Source organism: Haematobia irritans, chromosome 2, assembly GCF_050003625.1.
Source record: "Haematobia irritans isolate KBUSLIRL chromosome 2, ASM5000362v1, whole genome shotgun sequence".
NCBI lineage: Eukaryota > Metazoa > Arthropoda > Insecta > Diptera > Muscidae > Haematobia > Haematobia irritans.
In genome coordinates, this window is record NC_134398.1 from 230,008,347 (window position 1) to 230,025,265 (window position 16,919).

General features: G+C 30.5%; 1 protein-coding gene and 1 pseudogene across 6 annotated transcripts in view; both read left to right on the forward strand.

Moving 5' to 3' along the window:
• The window catches only part of for (cGMP-dependent protein kinase for), a 217,285-nt gene that overhangs the window by 175,522 nt on the left and 24,844 nt on the right, over positions 1-16,919 (forward strand). The window lies entirely within an intron of this gene.
• LOC142227325 (small ribosomal subunit protein eS10B-like) lies at positions 15,594-16,791 on the forward strand (annotated as a pseudogene).

Genomic DNA, 16,919 nt, shown 5'->3' on the forward strand with positions numbered 1-16,919 from the left:
AGTGATAAGTGAGAAGTTCACCAATGCGGTATCAGAATGGACTGAATAGTCTAAGTGAGCCTACTCTAGTGACTTAAATAAAGCTAAAACGGATTCAGTAATGGGAAATGTCGTTTAAGACTTTATTTTAAGAACGCTCTTTTCTTGAGACATTGCATAATTTTTGTGCTTGATGTCGAGTTTGAATTTGGAATTTTAATTGTCAGTTAACACGTTTATGAATTTGTTTATAAAACGAATAAATTAAAACTTAGGTTCCAAGATGTACCTTTATTTGCTTCATCTTATTTGGTTCGGAATCAATACTAAAATCATTAGTGGAAAAACAATATCTTTGGAACCGGTTTCGATTTATTTCAACAGCAAAAAAATTTGTTTACATAAAACGCCAAATATATACGCGTGAAGATACATTTTAAATTGCAAATTCCAACAAAACACTTAATCCAGTCTTCAACCATCCCCCAAAACTTATTTTTTTAATTATTTTCATTTTGCTAATTTTATTTATAACCCCAAATTCTGAAGACATCAAATAACACTTGAACTTCCATCACCAATTTCTAACTTTATCTTTATCATAAATAATCGGGTTTTTAAACAAAAGTCTTCAATCGTGTTAGTGTATCTATACGCAATAATTAAATAATTTGAAGTATTACCAATATTTAAATCAACTGAAATGTATTGGATTGAATAAAACCAGTTAGTTAGAATTGTGTTTAAATTATTGCAATAATTAGTACTTAACACGTTTCGGACAATACCAAACCGGCTTTTTATTTCTTCTTCTCTTATTGATCATTTATTATCTTTTCTCATGTGATTGGCAACACTGTCAAGCAACAAATTAAAACTGATTGTCAAAACAAAACCTGAAATGAAGTATATAATGAGAAAGAACTAATACTCCATAGAGTAAGGAGGGGGCGGAGGCCTTCGTAATCAGAGCACGTGTATTTGGGGTTTATGCTAGAGTTTGTTTTTTTTTTTAACTCTCCACTGTATGTCTATCTATCTTGTTTTAGTTGTTGCTTTTGTTGTTAATCTGTTTCGTTTAAACTTTGATATTTCCATACAAAACAAACATCGATCGACATGAGTGTGGGGATGTATGAATTTGTGTTCATGTGTGAGTTTGTCGAATGTTTGTTTTAAGTTCACAAATAGTTTATGAAAAGGTTAAATGAAGACATTTTAGCCACTATTTTTTTTTACTATTATTTAGTTTACATTTTGTCAATACATTTTTGCTTCTTCATTTTGTATTTTGCCCAGTTAAAAATGATAAAACATAGCCGAAGGTCTATGGGGCCATTAAAGTCAGCCGTCAGCGAGTGCGGTGTGAAATAACTCCTTAATTAAGTCTCTCAAAGCCACAGATAGATTAGTTGGACAGACATTTGACTCGATGTCAGTTGTACTTCATATGGTGGAGTTGTTGGTCTTCTAGTGCATAAATTGAGGTATTTGAAGGGCATCCCCAATAAAGTTGGTGATGATGAGGGTTTACACACCGTGTTCGTTTTTACAGTAACTGAGATATTCAATTTATTTATTGTCTTCTTCTCCTTCTCCTCCATCTTATTAGTCATTCTCAAGAAGAAATCCCTCCAAATGACTTAAGGTTAACCAAGCAAAACCTTGGATCATTATTTTTCCCAGCATGATATCATAAAACCAAAATCATTAAATTTTAATCTATCCACTAATTTAGGGTAGTGCTCCGTGTGAATGTCTGCTGAACTTCGTATGTCAATAAAGTATTATGACCTGCATTGCAAATAAGTAAAATTGTGTATATTCGTACAACTGAACGTTGTACTATTTATAGCTAGTTGCAATATACCGACAAGTACACTGGAAAAACTGTTATATGAAAGATTACACTGAAAGAAGAGTTTTTTTTTTCTGAGGAATGAAAATGTAGACAAACGTAGTTCTCTCTTGACGTTAAATTTTCTTTAAAATCATATAAATCAGATTGGAGACACTCGTTTCATCGTTCTTCACAAAGGTTTATTTACTCGTAAAGAAAATACGTTAATACAAAATATAATTTAGGCCCCTAGCCTCTAGCTGCTAGTGTCCGTATAAAAAAGTTTATTATAATAAATAAATAAACTAAACTAAACTGTGCCACACGGATGAAAAAGACCGTTTTTCATATGTTTGGCTATAAACATTATATGTTTGGAACACAAATTTTTAAACACAATATTTTTGAGTGCAAGCATATAATGTTCATAAACTAGCATAACATGTTTGGGACATATATGTTAATATGTTAGAACATATTATGTTTGGGACATAAAATGTTTTTAAATATAATATGCTTGGATGCAAACATATATTAATTTAGAAATAGCCTATAAACATATATGTGTTTAGTAGCTTGGAGCGCTATTTAACAGGGAGCGATATTGAATTAAGTTGGTGGTTGTTGCTTGTTATTACAAAATTAACATTTTATTTTTCCTTGGGCAATTGATCAGCTACTTCTTTGATCCTTACAAACTGTGTGGTCCGCTGTTCGAATCCCCGTCCGGCAAAAGGTAAAATTAAAATAAATCATACAATTGGATAATTTCTTCTACAATGTTTGTATTACAGAAAAAGGTGCTAAGAACTAAAAAATCTCGTGGAAGTGAAAAAGATGTGGGGGAATATACAATTGGTCAGAAACAAAATTTTGAGCAATCAGGTCGAAAACCTATGTTGTTAGCACCTATATTACCTGTTTATTTTCTTAATTCATTATGATTGTAAATATATAAATAAATAAATAAAATTTTGAGCACAATATTGTTTGGGAGAATTTTTGTTAAGCATATAATATTTTTGGGTGCAAAATGCTTCCAAACATATTATATGTTCACATAATAACATATTGTTTTTGGAAGACAACATTATTGAATTTGGATGCAAAAATAAAAAATGTTTGGAACTTAGACTACCCAAACATATATTGTTTAGACCAATATGCTTTCAAACATATTATATATTGGAAGAGATCAAACATATAAATGTTTGGGCAATACCCAAAAATGTATATGCTTGAAGCAAAATATGTTTGGGAGTATTTGTTACAGAAGCGATTTTTTGTGAGCGTGCAGGACGGGTCCTCTGGAATGAGCCCAAGTGGTGTCCTAAGCTGAAAAAACTTAACCCGTCAACAACAAACCCATGTTAAAGAGGCCCGTCCCTTCTATAGGTTTTGACCAGAACTGGAACTGGTCCATACACACCATGGACTAGTCCTATACCAGTGCTAGGATTGAACCATTTCCCGTAGGGTAAATTCAGTATACTAATCTTTGGAAATAACGTCCATCCGTTGAAGATATATGTCTTGGAAATACAGCAAATCATGTTTTATTTAAAGAAATAATTATTAATTTAATAGAGTCTTTAGATTATATAGAAAATAACTTCAAACATAACCTAAGATTTATTTTTTTATTTTACAATTTTCTTCGATATGTCAGGAGGCTAAAAGTGAAAAAAATGCGTTTATGATTCTGAGAGTTTTAACGTTCAATCCCGTGCAATTTTGCTTTCGTCGACCCCGTTCCGGTAATTTCGACGTCAAGGTGGACTGCGCACTGGGAGGCCTATTGACGAAAATGTCAAATTGTGGATATAGTCGAGTCCGACTATTCTATAAGAACTGCATCGATTGCACAAAAACTATTTAGAACCATTTGAATAAGTCTGAATAGGAAGGGAAGCAAAATGTAACCTCATGAACCAAATTCCCATCTGAGAATCATTGTTCACAACAAAATTGAGCCATTTCTGAATCGGTTGTCGACTATCAAAGTGAATCACTTACAACAAAGTCAAATAACGACAGTCATTGGCGAAACGAGGAGCCCGAGAAAAACTTTAATACAACTAATAATAAAGCGAATTTTTTCTTTTCTGAATTAACAAATTAAGTTTCAGGAAAGTTTATTTAATACAAAATAACACCTTTCTAGCGTCTCCTAGCGGGGCCCGTTCAGACTTATACAACGGCATGTTTCGAAAATATGATGAATTTCTTTTTACTACATCTAAAATAATTTAATTAAATTATATTTCAATTTGATACAAATTTAATCCAAGCTTTCATTTAGTTTATTCTCTCTTCATCTATTTTATAATTATTTAATTCTCTATTTGAAAGTACAAAATTTTTAAGTGTATACTTGGATTTTGTGGTTATCCTTACATTATTTATGTCTAATCATAAAATGTTTTTGACTTCAATTCAATGTCTAAATATCCATTAAATCAATATGACTAAAACATTAGCCATTCAATTGAATATCCTACACCAAGTAAATCTCAGCAAATATTCGATGATAAATATCTTCTCTATTAAGATATATAAATCAAAACTTCTTAACATAAAATCCAAAAACCGTCCAAACCACTTGTTTGATCATCATTTCTCCAATGTTTTTTTTTTAATGCATTCGGAAATCCCCCAAAAAAACACGCACTACCTACTTGTATCAAACCAAGTTTACCATGAACCATGCTGGTGGCGTCAGGTTTTAACCGGCATGGTGTAACTCTTCGGTGGCAAACCTGAACCATCCATCCGTCCATCGCTTTTGATTTCATTAAAACAACTTTAGGCCAAGTGACATTTGCATACAAATTTCCATACACAAAAAACACAAACGGCTACAATGAAATCAAAATTGATTTCATTCAAAATTTTATCGATTTTGATTATGGGCATCAGCCAAACGAATGAAATCTATACGCCCCGGTCAGTCATATGAGATTTTTGTTTCTTCAAAAATGCCAATTTAATCATAGCATTAAATTTCTCTGATTTTCTAATGAATTGAAAGAAATACTTTCATGCTTAGAGGCTTATTAGTTGGCATTGTATTTTTGTTCCGAATTCTATTCGATTTCTTTTTATTAATTATGAAATTATAGATTGTGAGAAAAATCTGAATTGATGTGCAAAGAATGATAGAAAATAAAATAATAAAAACTGAATAAGTCGTAGACGAAATGATATATTATACCAAACAAGCTAATCACTACACTCAAAAAAAGAATAAGAATAATGTAGGTTTATTTTAGAAATTTTAACTAAAATGTATTACAAACTCCGATATTACAGAACTGTTAAAGAATATTTTAGCAGTTTGAAGGAGAAAATAGGAGTCCGAAATTCCAAAAATGTCTTCAGTACCACACGCAAAAAAATAATTCTTTCCTCCCAAACGAAATTTTAGACAAACAAAGTTCGTTTTTCATTTGCTTTTCGCTGTAAGGAAGTGAAGAAAAGTATATACTTTTTGTGATAAACGTTTATTCTTTTCCAGGATGTAAAAACAATTTCATAAAGACAAACTCAAAAAAAAACATTGTTTTCTTGCTAATTGCATTTTCCCTCACATCTTTCTCACATCCACAAGGTTTTTTAGTTCTTAACACCTTTTCCTGTAATACCAACAATGTAGAAGAAATTATACGATTTTATAAATTTTTAAAATTCTTTTACCTTTCGCCTGGACGGAGAATCGAACCGCGGACCATGCACTTTGTAAGCCAACACACTAACCATTGAGCTATGTACCTGTTATGATCATCAATAGATAAATATCCATATAAGTTAAATTTATATAGCATAGCTTGCGGCGCCCACGAACCGAATAAACAAAGTTTATTTAACAGAAACAAACATTTAGTTTGGCACCGTGGAGCAGTGGTTGCTACGTCCGACTTGCATGCCAAGGGTCGTGGGTTCGATCCCTGCTTCGACCAAAGTTTGTTTTTTACATATATTCCAGATATGTTTGGAAGATTCCAAAAAAATGTTCAACATTACATTGTAGTATATTAAATTTTGAACTGTAAAATGTGTCTTATTAAAGACCTAAAGTGAGAAAAGAACAGTGTTTGATATAAACGAAATGGACTGTGTTGTTGTTTCAAAAATAACTTTTTTTATTGAAAAAATAAAAACTTTGTAACAAACGAATTTTTGTGGCGATAAAAGTTTAAAATTTTCGAAGCAATTCAAAAAACTCTAGCAAAAGAAAAACGTTTTCGGTACACGTTTTCCAAACGTTGTTTTTCTTTGCGTGCATAAGAAGTTCAATATGAGAGCATTTGTGTTAAAAAATTGGGAAATACGAATTTACTAAATCTTTATACTTAATTTGTGTACAATTTTTCCCACTATTTTAGTTTATTTAACTAACTTAAACAAAAAAATTTATTGAAATAAAGGAAAATTTTAACAAAACATAATAATTTATATAAACTCAAATAAAGTTAAATTGGCTTTAGCGTCCTAGTTTTTAGTGTTTGCCTACACTTACATAGAAAAAAGTAAACTGTGTTATGGGAAAAATTAATTTTTTATATTTTCAACTACCATTAACAAAATTCTTCCTTAACTAAAAATTTAGTTAGCATTGAAGTTATTTGTATGTCATTGAAATTTTACTGCATTTAGTTATTTGAGACATAGTTTTGGAATAAAGAAAAATTCATTGGACTGGGAAAAATTACTTACAAGATTTAAATAAATATATTTAAATAAGTAAATAAACTAAAAGAAAATATTTTTTTTTTTTTTGAATAAATATAAGTCAATTTTACAACTGTTTTTCTTTTTTGTCTGTGTACTATAGAGTTCGTTTGGAAACACAATATTGCGCACCAATTTCTGGGAAAAAGAAAAATTCGTTGGACTGGGAAAAATTCCTTACAAACATTTTAAAAATAAAATAAAAGAAAATAATTTTGTTTTGGAATAAATATAAGTCAATTTTACAACTGTTTTTTTTTTTTGTCTGTGTACTATAGATTTTGTTTGGAAACACAATGTTGCGCACCAACTTCTGGCAAAATTGAACTAAGCTGTACTTCATTTTTTGTTTGTTTGAAATAATCATAATTTCAGTCCAGCATTTTATCTTACGCTCTCCAACACAAGTTACTCTAGTTTTCCGCTCTCCATTCGTCCCAAAGAATTTCTATAAACGAATTTCGTATGTTTCGACCCTCCATGAGGATATTGAGATTATCAGAACCAACTGAAGTATAATCCGACCATCGTTGAGGGAAATTAAAATGATTCGCTTAAGTTCTAAATCTTGGGAGCCACCGTGGTGCAATGGTTAGCATGCCCGCCTTGCATACACAAGGTCGTGGGTTCGACTCCTGCTTCGACCGAACACCAAAAAGTTTTTCAGCGGTGGATTATCCCATCTCAGTAATGCTGGTGACATTTCTGAGGGTGGTTTCACTGCAATGTGGAACGCCGTTCGGACTCGGTTATAAAAAGGAGGTTCCTTGTCATTGAGCTTAACATGGAATCGGGCAGCACTCAGTGATACGAGAGAAGTACAACAATGTGGTATCACAATGGGCTGAATAGTCTAAGTGAGCCTGATACATAGGGCTGCCACCTAACCTAACCTAACATAAGTTCTAAATCTTCAAGACTGATGGGACAAAATCGAAAATCGTGAACAGACGGCAACAAGATTAAACGGAAATGATCACGAAAATCGTAACGTAACGTGTGTTGGAAATTTCATGAATGGTTTTCGTTTTTTCATTTGCCATGAAAAGTCTTGAAATATTCGTCAGACATTCTTATGGTAACTCGGTCGGTGGTGCAATGTGCTAAGCTGAATGTTAACGCGTATGGAGCAGACAATCCAGGTTCGTGTCACGGATTTTTTTTTTTTAAATTCGTAACAATTGCGTTTTCTGATCTTGGACGCTGATTGCCGTTTTGACAATGCATGATGTTATTTTATCGTTGTCAGATTAACACCGTCTGTCCTCTGTTTGACACCACATGTGTGCTAATTCACTTTCATGAACGGATTGTTTTGAAACGTGCACGCCGTTCATGATTATTTCTATGGGTGTTTGGCCTTCTAAAAAAATGCTCGAAATGTATCGCCTAGCTCTCTTCCCGTTAATAATAAAACATATCCCAACTACCAAACTCATCTAAACTTTCATATTCAACATTGTATTCTCTAAGAGATTTCAATAACCTCTCGTTATGTAAACTTGCCCCGGAAGACTACTAAATGCTTATGCAATAGAAGCAAATGGTCTTTTAAACTTTGCGAACTAATTTATGCAAGAATAATGTAATATGGATCCTCTTGCCTCTCCTTAGCATTCTATTACAAATCGTATGGGTTATTGGCTATAACAAAAAAAAAACAAAACTAAAGAGAAATACCTGAAAATAAAGAACCGTTAACAACAGCATGAAAATTACCATACTTTGGCTACCTCAATGCGGGGGCACTGATCACCGCAAATGATCTTTCCAACTCAGTAAGCAGTGTGGTGCAAATGTTGGACCACTTGAACAGGTTTCCATTTTGCACATTTCCCTTTCAAATACATGCGAAATACTAAAGATCACATACTTGTACAATACTCCACCACCAATGGAACATACTATCATGATACATGCTGATAATTCTTGCCAAGATCCATTTGCTTAATACTTACGGAACGAACGATCCGAATAAGAGAGAGAGAGATGTACTTTGTATTTAATTGTTATGGCAGTTGGGGGGTATTTAATTTAAGTATGTGTATGTCAATGCTTTAATTCCATTAATGTCCGCTTGAATTGTATTTAGTGTAAAATCTACTTTGGTTCTCCTCCCTTCCACTTTGGTCTGCCAATCATTTGTCTTTATAGACTGGTTGACCTTGTCAGTTCAACTCTATTCTGTTGGTCTCTTTATTTTGTTGGCCGGTTCTCCCAATCAGTTTGTCTGTCCATAGGTTATCAATTATTTCAACACAGCTGTTGTTCTTTTTTTAATTTTTCTTGAAAGGGTTATTAAATTAGAAGTAATTTTTTTGTTTTTTTAAATTGAAAATTTATAACAGTCACAAATAATTCTATTGTCTAACACTCACTTATTTATAATATTATTTGCTCATATATGCACTGAAAAAAAAAACATGTCCGGTTCCAAAAATTTTTTCTGTACACTAATGATTTTGGTATTGATTCCGAACCAAAGAAGCGAATAATTGAAGTAAGGATACCTTTAAGACACAATTCCCTTTTAAGTTTGAGTTTGAGTTGTTTCAAATAAAAAATATCTTTAAAATAAAGTGGCCTTTTAACCAATCTCTTATTTTTGAACGCTTTTTACTTTGTAGTCAAGATACAAAAATTCAACAAATTTAAATACGATTGCATTAATTTTAAGAAAATTTTCAAAATTATTAACATAACTTTAATAATTCTGAAAATTTTCTTAGCTCAACAAAATTTTCTTTTACGTAAAGGACAAACGACTTCATTGTAAAGTTTTTTGACATATGAACAGTGAATGCGTCTTCTAAGCAAAATTTGCATTCGTATTTTAAGGACATTAAATATTTAGCTTCACGACAATATTTTTTCAGTGTGGAACCATATTTTTTCTATAATATATTTAACCATGTACAGGATACCTGAGATGAAGTATTACTGATGCGAACGACCTTACGAAAATAATCTTCTGATATTTCGGTCCATTCCCGTACATCCTTCCATGCTAAAATATTTTTACATCCACCACCATAGGATGGGGGATTTACTAGTTATGTCATTCCGTTTGTACGCATCGAAATATTGGTCTCAGATTATTGTTGACTCAATTGCCACTCGAGTCAACAACAATCTACCAAATTTTGAAGAAAATTTTACCAAAAAACTACAAAATAAAAAAGTCTTGTTTTTGCAAACTTTTACTTCTTAAAAAAATTTGTCAAAATTGTATTTTTGTCAAATGTTTATTTCTACAGAAAATATTATCCAAATTTTATATGTATCTATAAAAAATTTTATCAAAATTTTATTTCTATAGAAAATTTTGTCACAATTTTATTTCTAAAGGAAATTTTATCCTAATTTTATTTCTATACAAAATGTTATCCAAATTTTATATCTATAAAAAATTGTATCAAGATTTTATTTCCAAAGGAAATTTTATTCAAATTTTATTTCTATAACAAATTTTGTCAAAATTTTATTTCCATTGAAAATTTTGTCAAAATTTTATTTCTATAGAAAATTTTGTCAAAATTTTATTTCTATAGAAAATTTTGTCAAAATTTTATTTCTGTAAAGAAATTTTTCAACGTCTTATTTCTATAGAAAACTTTGTCAAACTTTTATTTCTATAGAAAACTTTGTCAAAATTTTATTTCTATAGAAATTTTTGTAAAAATTTTATTTCTATAGAAAATTTTGTAAAAATTTTATTTCTATAGAAAATTTTGTCAAAATTTTATTTCTACTAAGAAATTTGTCAACGTTTTATTTCTATAGAAAACTTTGTCAAAATCTTCTTTCTATAGAAATTTTTGTCAAAATTTTATTTCTATAGAAAATTTTGTCAAAATTTTATTTCTATAGAAAATTTTGTCAACATTTTATTTCTATAAAGAAATTTGTCAACGTCTTATTTCTATAGAAAACTTTGTCATATTATTTCTATAGAAAACTTTGTCAAAATTTTATTTCTATAGAAATTTTTGTAAAAATTTTATTTCTATCGAAAATTTTGTAAATATTTTATTTCTATAGAAAATTTTGTCAAAATTTTATTTCTATTAAGAAATTTGTCAACGTTTTATTTCTATAGAAAACTTTGTCAAAATCTTCTTTCTATAGAAATTTTTTTTTCTATTTTATTTCTATAGAAAATTTTGTAAAAATTTTATTTCTATAGGCAATTTTGTCAACATTTTATTTCTATAGAAAATTTTGTCAAAATTTTATTTCTATAGAAAATTTTGTCAAAATTTTATTTCTATAAACAAATTTGTCAACGTTTTATTTCTATAGAAAACTTTGTCAAACTTTTATTTCTATAGAAAACTTTGTCAAAATTTTATTTCTATAGAAATTTTTGTAAAAATTTTATTTCTATAGAAAATTTTGTAAAAATTTTATTTCTATAGAAAATTTTGTAAAAATTTTATTTCTATTAAGAAATTTGTCAACGTTTTATTTCTATAGAAAACTTTGTCAAAATCTTCTTTCTATAGAAATTTTTGTCAAAATTTTATTTCTATAGAAAATTTTGTCAAAATTTTATTTGTATAGAAAAATTTATCAGAATTTTATTTCTATAGAAAATTTTGTAAAAATTTTATTTCTATAGGAAATTTTGTCAACATTTTATTTCTATAGAAAATTTTGTCAAAATTTTATTTCTATAAAGAAATTTGTCAACATTTTATTTCTATAGAAAACTTTGTCAAACTTTTATTTCTATAGAAAATTTTGTCAAAATTTTATTTCTATAGAAAACTTTGTCAAAATTTTATTTATATAGAAAATTTTGTAAAAATTGTATTTCTATAGAAAATTTTGTCAAAATTTTATTTCTATAAACAAATTTGTCAACGTTTTATTTCTATAGAAAACTTTGTCAAAATCTTCTTTCTTTAGAAATTTTTGTCAAAATTTTATTTCTATAGAAAAATTTTTTTTTTTAATTTTATTTGTATAGAAAAATTTATCAAAATTTTATTTCTATAGAAAATTTTGTCAAAATTTTATTTCTATAGAAAATTTTGTCAAAATTTTATTTCTATAGAAAATTTTGTCAAAATTTTATTGCTAAAATTTTATTTCTATAGAAAATTTTGTCAAAATTTTATTTCTATAGAAAAAAAATTTTATATCAATCAAAAATTTTGTAACAATTTTATTTCAATCAAAAATTTTGTCAAAATTTTATTTCTATAGAAAATTGTGTCAAAACTTTATTTTCATTGAAAATTTTGTCATAATTTTATTTATATAGACATTTTTTACAAATTTTATTTCTATACAAAATTTAATTTCTATAGAAAAATAAAAATATAAAAAATTTGTGAAGTACCTTGGAGAGTAATATTTTTCAGAATATACCAAATGATCAGAAATTCTACCAATCTACCAAACAGTAAAAAACTTCCATTAGAATTCTACCAAGTGTGGCAACCGTGTCTCAGATCCCGTGGTGAAATCCAATGGTGAGTCAACCCAGTTACATCCTTCCTCCGTCAGTCTTTTGAAATCACGCAAATTACATATAGCCAGCACTCAGTGATAAGAGAGAAGTTCACCAATGTGGCATCACAATGGACTGAATAGTCTAAGTGAGCCTGATACATCGGGCTGCCACCTAACCTAACCTACATATAGCCACCGATCAGGTGTACGATGCAAGTATATACCTTGATACTACCATGCAGTATATGTGCTCTTATAACCATTCAAAAATTTGTTCATATCGGTCCATGTAGCCCCCCTATAAGCCAGACTTTCGATTTGACTTCTTCTTTTTTTCACTTCAAGTAAGGAATCCAAAGATTTCAAATCTTTATTCTTCAAACATTTTCACAAATTTTCATAGAAAATTTTGCCAAGTTGTTGCTAAACTTTGGCATAGACCAACACACCAAAAAGCGTGAAAGGAATAGATCCCAAAAAAATTGATGGCTTGAAGCTGCTAAAAAAGGTTGTTGTACCTCATACAAGGAAGGTGGTATAGTCATTTCCAGAGTCACATCTTATTTAGACCTTGCACGCATCTTTCTGCGCTTACGCTTCAACCTACGCATACGCTTCTTACGCCACTTAGCTCTCATTTTCCTTCTTTTTCCTCGAAGACGACTTGAGAACCAAACTAACATGCAATTTAGAATACAATGTTAAGAATTTCTACGATAACTTGCCATCGCAAACTGTTACCACAATCCGATTACAGTTGAGAGTCATTAGTGATAGCGCTTCCTTTTCCATTTTATTATTGCAATCTAATTAAATTAAAAATCGAATAAATTCAAACACTCTCAGACTGCAGAGTGCAAGACACCTTCTAGCCAATAAATCGTTGTTTGGATATCTAACAAGTTAAGCTGACAATATGATGGTAGAAATGATTCAATTCGCAAAAATTAATTCTCGTATATTATTTCCATTAGAAATTAACGTATAGAACCACGAGTCATTTCCCCCGCTAGATCTATGTCGAAGGCTATGGAAATTAGCCCTAGCTGGCCATGAAATATTTATAGCTAGGTTTGCGTTTTCTTTTCAATAACTTAATAATACCAATTCCATCGGCTTATTGACCAAGAAAGCACGAAGATAATTGTAATAATATGTAGAACTGGATTTTATATTACAGTTGACTTTTAAGTTTAATGCCCATTAATCGATTTTGCCCAATATCAAAAGTCGATTTTATACATCAGGAATGGTCGATTAGAAACAATATCGAAAGTCGATTACCCAATTGACAGAACCCATTTCGCACACATTACCGGAGGATCGTGTTTGACAACACAAATGTATATCATTCAAGCGTAAAGAGTGTGCATTTTATTTTCTTGTCTTAATAATTAAATCAAAATGAATTAGTCATGAGTGTTTCCAAAAAAGAAAACCAAGTTATTTGTGTTTGTGTTTTGATTGCGGTTTTTGATTTATTCAAATCAAGTAGTTATCCTATAACATGGCTTTTATTACAATATGAGAATATAAATTTTTTTGATGCCATTGCTAAAAAATAAAAAATAAAAAACAAACATTTCATGAATTGTGAAACTTGTATTTGCGTTGTGGTCAAATCTATGCACATTCCTTTGGGGGCAGATTAGGAGATTTGCAATACAATCGAAATTATGACTAATTTTGTTGTAGAAACTTTGTGTATTAAATTAAACAGGTTTCAAATACACAAATACAGACTGGTAATACAAAAACGGATGCAGAAGCAAAGAATAGAATTTTGTCAAAAATTATTATTAAACATTCCGGAATCATCATGTCATACATGGATAAATTTCAATATAAGTATTTTTGTTGCATGATCTTCAGGAAAGGTTAGGTATAGTGGCAGCCCGATATTTCAGGCTCACTTAGACTATTCAGTCCATTGTGATACCACAATTATACCACTATCAAATTACAATTATAGCAGTTTATATTAATAAAGACTACAGATTTTCTTTTTTTGAGGTTGAAGTAAACTTTCAATTATGGTTATATCAATTAATCCATTTTCAAAAACGCAAAAACTGAAAATAAAAGTCAACTGGACACAATTTTTTTTTTAATTGCAAACAATTTAAAAGTAGGTTCTTAATATATTACAGTTAACATTATTCGTATGGATTTAAATATCTCTCAATATTAAAACTGAAAATAAAACTCATTTTGAAATAAATTAATTAAAAATCACCTAAAATATGTAAAACTTTCAAATAACCTTTTAACACATTCATATTCCGGAATTACTTACGTATCTGTCCTTATTATACGAAACAGATGTCGATTTTTTTTTTGAACTCATCATTTAGTCTTTACAAGTTGGGCGATGTAGTCTACTATATGATGCTCTCAATAACGCCCACAGATTTATGCACTTAGTCACTTATTATTTATACATTTACCAAAATCGGGTCATACATATAGAGTTCATAGGAGATCATCTTATTCTTAGTCTATATAAATGATAAACTTTACGGGCATATTATAGAAGTAGACTATAATCTGGCGAAACTATTTATTGGAACGAAATTTCAACTACTTTTTCCCAATAGTGAAACATGGAGTTCACAGGCAGAGTAAAATTTTGATGTCTCTAAACGACATGGAACTGTATAGTTCTAAACGTAACGTTTTTTAGCTAGAAGTACGAGGGCAGTTCGGAAACTTCTTAGCCTAGCACAAAAAGCGCGGTATAAACAGAAAACATTTAAGTATTTTGGAAACTTCCATCTCTGTTATAAACACATGTTAAATTTTGTTTCGATCTGACAACTCCTTCATATAGAAACAGGTGTTCAAAAAACACGCATACGCAAAATTAGAAGTGCGTGCTGTCATTAAATATTTACATGAAAAAGGTTTATCGGGACAAGAAATTCATAATGATATGGTGAATGTGTTAGGTGAAAGTGCTCCTTCATATGCAACAGTAAAAAATTGGGTTGCTGAATTTAAACGTGGTCGTACAAGCATTGAAGATGAACCACTTACTGGACGTCCAAAAACAGCAACAACAACAGAAATTGTAGCCAAAGTGCATGATATGGTATTAAATGATCGACGAATAAAATTGCGTGAAATTGCTAATATCATGGGCATCTCAAATGATCGAGTCCATTATTTTGCATAAAGAACTACAGATGAAAAAGCTTTCTGCAAGATGGGTGCCGCATTTGTTAACAGTCGATCAAAAACGCATAAGAATGAACATTTCTCAATCTTGTTTGGATCGTTTTAAGCGAAATAAAATGTATTTTAAGCGTCGTTTCATAACTGTTGATGAGACATGGATCCACCACTATACTCCAGAGACAAAAGAACAATCCAAACAATGGACTGAAGCTGGAGGAAGTGCCCCAAAAAAGGCAAAAACAATTCAATCGGCTGGTAAGGTTATGGCAACGGGTTTTTGGGACTTCAAAAGTATTTTATTGAGTGACTATCTGCAAAAGGGTAAAACAATAAATTCAGAGTACTATTGCAACCTTTTGGATCAATTAAATGTACAAATTCGAGAAAAACGTCCTGGCTTACAACACCTTTCCGGTGACTGCTCCACAGAAGACGCTAAGATGTTTATGCCAAAGGCTCATCGTGTCGCTATTTACGAATACCTCTTCAAAGAGGGTGTTATCGTAGCCAAAAAGGATACCCATGCTCCCAAGCATCCTGAACTCGAGAGCATCCCCAACTTGCATGTCATCAAAACATTGCAGTCCCTTCATTCCCGTGGGTTGGTCAAGGAACAATTCGATTAAAAGAAAGTTTATAAGCCTTGCTTCAAAAATTTTTTTTCATTAAATTTAGGACACAAATCTTGAAATTTTTCGTCCCTTTGTTGAAGTTGTAGATTTTTGAAGTAAGGCAAATGTTCCTTAAAATAAAGAAAAACATTTTTAATTTAAAGACATCGTCTTTAACTCAACTGACATATTGCATTTTTAAATTTAAGATCAAAATGCTTCAAATATAGGCTAAGACTTATTTTAAGGATTTGCATCTTTGGTTTAAAGTTTTTTTTTAGCATTAAGAAAACAGTTTTTACTTTGAAGTACTTGGCATAATTTGGATTTTGAAACTGGAATTTGTTTGTAAATGAATACCTTTATTAATATATCGCAAACAGAGAATAAAAATTCGATGAATGAGATCTATATCCAATTTTAATTTTATCGATCCTAGATTTCAAGTCAGGGAGGTCCCTAAAAAATGTCTTTATTTTAAAGAAGCCACATCTTTGGCTCGGAATCAATACCAAAATCCTCAATGGAAGGTCAAACTCTTTGGATCCAAGTAAACTTTTTTTTGAGTGTACTTGACCAATGAGGGCATTGAATTCTTGCGCAGTTACTTGCATTTGCCACCCGAAATTGTTCCTGCCATATTGAAACGCCCCACCAGACCCGAGACAGTACGTCCCCGCCCAGCTGCTTCTGGACAGCGTTCGGCTGGTGCCAGCAAAACTGGTGAAGATCGTTCTGCTTACAGACGTGCTCCTCCTGGTGGTGCTGACAAGAAGGGTGATGTTGGCCCTGGCGCTGGTGAAGTTGAATTCCGTGGTGGATTCGGTCGTGGTCGTCCCCAATAAATCAATGGAAGTGGTGATTGTGTAAATCATCATTAACCGCCTAGATGTAAATCTTTTTAATTTGATAAAAAGAAATGTTTTCTATTTTAAACGATAACAACCAGGAAAATACAAAAAGAGAGTAAAAATCTAAAAAAAAAAATAAAAATATTAACTTAAATCAGAAAAAATGTTAATAATGTTTGTATATATTTTGTCAAAGCGTTTAACTTTCCACCCAAAATCAGTCAGTATCAAGTTGCTATAATAATTTTGCAAAAATTTAGCTCAGAAAAT